Source organism: Quercus suber, unplaced genomic scaffold, assembly GCF_002906115.3.
Source record: "Quercus suber isolate HL8 unplaced genomic scaffold, Cork oak 2.0 scaffold_454, whole genome shotgun sequence".
NCBI lineage: Eukaryota > Viridiplantae > Streptophyta > Magnoliopsida > Fagales > Fagaceae > Quercus > Quercus suber.
The window spans coordinates 502,327-506,448 of NW_027069905.1; the positions used below are offsets into that span (position 1 = coordinate 502,327).

At 33.7% G+C, this 4,122-nt stretch overlaps 1 long non-coding RNA gene across 1 annotated transcript; it reads left to right on the plus strand.

Moving 5' to 3' along the window:
- Positions 1–1,921: 1,921 nt before the first annotated feature.
- Positions 1,922–3,615, plus strand: LOC136062795 (uncharacterized). The gene is made up of 4 exons (XR_010624504.1): positions 1,922–2,078; positions 2,836–2,899; positions 3,375–3,443; positions 3,524–3,615. It is a non-coding gene; the product is annotated as an uncharacterized LOC136062795 (long non-coding RNA).
- Positions 3,616–4,122: the final 507 nt, after the last annotated feature.

Here is a 4,122-nt window from a genome sequence, read left to right on the forward strand (position 1 = left end):
TTGCACGCTTATAAGTATACTGATTTTATATGATAATCGCAGTTTACATAAAATTTTACTACGAAATTTTGCCCCTAGTAAGAACTAAGAAGACACAAAAGAATTTGCAAGTCATAGAACATAAAATGCTTATGCTTCCAAAAGTCACAATTCTTAAGTAACAACAAAAATATGTTTACAAATTAAAAATTAAATTATCTTTATTTCGAAGGAGTCTATTTATTTGATTATAATAGGAACACAATTTTAAGAATTTGATGTTCTCCTAGATATAACTTCAAAATAATAACATTTTTATGATGCAAGAAAATAAATGGGTGTGAAATTAATGAGAAAATTTATAGTTTGGATGATAAAGTTGGTTATCATTATTCTCATTGAAGTGCAAGCCAATGACCATGCTCTGCATCTTCCAATAACTCTTTATTTCCATCGCTTTCTAAACTCTTTAAATTTGATCCCGTCCGAGACGCTTTTGATATTTGCATGGTAACCAGAATTATACCTTGCGTGCAAAATTTAAAGGTAGATCTTTCATATGAATATGAATTATGTATTACACGAGCTTTTAAACATTGCTTTAGCAACCCAATGTATCAAAATCTCCCAGGTTATAAAGCAGTTAGAAAGTGCCTACTGAAAACACAGTAGGAGTGCTTCTGAACATTCAAATGACGAAGATGGGAGTACTATTCCAACTATTACTCCCAAAACGGTGTCTTCAATACAAATTGTTAAACACAAAACATGCCTAAAGCCAAATGTTGTCGTTCCTCATTAATCTGAATGGTGTCGTTCCTGTGTTACATGAATTATCAGTTTTGAGTGAGAGTTAGTTATCTCAAGTGTGCATTTCTGTTATTGCACGTGTATAGCTGTTGTAATTGTCTCCACCTTTCTTGCGCTCTCTCTCTCTTCTTTCTCTCTCTATTGTTAGCTATATACATTACAACAAAATGTATTTTTAGTGAAGAAAATTAGTGAGAAAATATTTTTCGTTGCTAAAAATACAGCTTTAGTGACGAAATATGAATTTCGTCACTAATAATGAAAAAAATAATAACATTTAGCGATGAAAAATAAATTTCGTCGCTATTGTGATTTGAAAAATGGGCGCTAGTGGAGGGAAATTTTGGCGTGAGTTTAATTAATCTATAGTGACGAATTATTTCGTTGCTAAAAATTGAAATTTTTAGTGACGAAATATTTCGTCACTGTAGGTACTGCTGTGGATAATATTAGAGACGAAAATTATTTTGTCGCTATAAGGTAGAATTAGCGATGGAATAAAATCGTCACTAAAAATAAATCACAAGTTTTCATTTCATAAAACATAAAAGCCATACCTTTTGTGACGAAATGGACCTTCGTCGCTAAAAACATAAAAGCCATACCTTTTGTGACGAAGAAATGGGCAATAGCGGTGGAAAAATTCGTCGCTAAAGACTACTATAAATAGCCCCATTTCATTACCCAGATAACTCTTATCAATACGGTCAAAAAAAAAAAAAAAATACCCATGCTAACTCTTCTAGAGTTTTCCCAAACCAAAAAAAATACCGTCGCCAAGTTTTTCCCTTTGAAAACTCTTCTAGAGTTTTCCCAAACCAAAAAAATACCCAGATTACTCTACACGTTCATTAGAAGACCATCGCCGATTTGAAGCTACCATCAGCAATGATGAAGCTACCGTCGCCGATTTGAAGCTACTGTCAACAATGATGAAGCTACCGTCGCCCATGATGAAGCTACCGTCACCAATTTGAAGACCGTCTTCGATTTGAAGCTATCGTCGCCAATGATGAAGCTACAGTCGCCGATTTGATGCTACCGTCGCCGATTTGAAGAAAGCAATCGTCGTCGATTTGAAGACTGTCGTCGATTTGAAGAAAGCAACTGTCGCCGATTTAAAGATAGCAACTGTTGCCAACCGTCCCTTCGCCTTCCGAGCTCCGACCCTTCGCCTTCCTCGCGCCTCAACCCTTCGCGCCGACGACCCTTCGCCTCCCTTCGCACTGGCGTCTCTTCGCCTCCCTTCGCACCGACAAACCCAGCCTAACTTGTGAACCTCACTCTTGGTATACTCTATTCTTCTCTAATTTCTGATTTGTTTATGAATTTTTTTTTTTTTTTTTTTGGGTTTCAATGTTGCAAATGTTGACAAGTTTTACCAGCAATGCGATCCCGATGCCTTCTTTTTTTTTTTTTTTTTTTTTTTTTTATTCTATATTTTTGTTTTTCTAAACAAAAACTAAAACAAAAAAAAAAAAAAAAAGTTTTTTAATACTATGTGACATGGGTTTGTGGTGAATTTTATTGTGAGTCTGCAATTAATGACTTACTTGACTGTACGTTTTGATTGTACAACTTGTGGGTTGTTATCTGTATTTGTAATTTTTGAGAGTTTGTTAAAAATTCTTTATTTTTTAAGAAGGTTCTTAACCTTTGCTGCATGTTGTTCTTGTTTTCAACGGTTGATATTACTTTCTACTTGGAACAATCATTGAAGCTCCATGTTGTTGCACTGAAACAATAGTACCAATTTGCAAACTGATATGGCATATTTATCATCTTTTATATATATATATATATATATATATGTATGTATGTATAGAGTTCTTGTATTGTTTGTACCTTAAAGATTGTGTTGCTTTTTATAGTAGCTTTGTATGTTTGTGTTAAATCCTAATTACTTAGCACAATTTGCGTTTTTAGCATATTATTTTAAACATCTAAATTTGATTACTTTTGCTAAACTTGTGAGAATACATGACTTCTTATGCTGACACCATCTATATTACTAAGCACGGATTGTCTGTTTACTCAATTTAATAGGGTCAAACTCCCATTTGGTGCTAAGAAGATTGTTCCAAGTGGCTACCGAGCTTTGATTGAGCAGGTTTCTATTTCTTTCAAATCACAATAATACGAGTAGTTGTATACATGTCCTCTTTACTGTTGTTTTGGTTTTGTATTACTTTCTACTTGTGTTTGCTTAGTGTCAAAAAGTCACAACTTGTTATTTAGGGAAAGGTCAATCTAAATTCAGGATTTCAAGGGCTAAGGTACCTTGATAAATTTACCCTGTTTGGCCTATGGTACATTGGATATCATGGCTTCCTGTCCACAGCTTTGGCTTGATGAGTAATTGTGAAACACTTTGAGTCTACTAAGGGATATCAAGGATTATTAGTGCATTCTTGTTGTTTCTAGTGTGGAGATAAAGAAGACCTATCAGTGCTTTCAATATATGCCTATCTTCATTTGTAGCATAGATGGCTTACATGTTTATATTTTGGAGGTCCCAATTTTGTTAACTACTTTTGAGTTTAGTCTTTAGAGAGAGCCAAACACAACACTTTGTTTTGAAACAGACACAAGTGAAGTGATCTCAAATGTTGTTGTGAACAAGAACTGGACACTAGTCATATATAATCATAAAGGTAAGATTATTCATGAGTCTTTTTTTTTCTTTTGTATGTGGGCTAAAGCTACCTAAAAGTTATCTTTCTTTTATCTTCAGCTCTCTTTCTCTTTTGTGGCTGAAGAAATTGTGAGGAACAAGGTGAAGAACACAAGTTAACTTTGGATTTTTTTAGAAAGTTGTAAACTTAGCTTGAGCAAAGTAAGTAAATTCTAGTTAAAAACTTATAAAACTTTATACTTGTGATGTTGGTTTGTGGTGGGTTGTTGTGTTGGAGCAGGCGGGTGGCTTGCATGGTGTTATAAGGTGGCTTAAATATATATTGGGAGTGTTTTTTGTTTCTTGTAAATGTGAATGAGTATTTTTTATTAGATGTAATGAATATTATTTTATTTGATTTAAATACTTGTAAAACTCTATACTTGTGATGTTGGTTAAGGGTGGGTTGTTGTGTTGGAGCAAGCGGATGGCTTGCATGGTGTTATAAGGTGACTTAAATACATATTCTTAACTTTTTGAGGAGCAAGGGTTATGATGATGCTCTTACTTATGGGGGTGGTTCAACTTCAAGTTAAAATACTTTTTGGTTAGTACTTTATTTGCTTTCTACAACTTATACATTAGGAGTTGTGATTTTAATTTATTGGTGTGGTTACTGTTAATGCATTATTAGAAATGTTTCTTATAACATAGTTAAT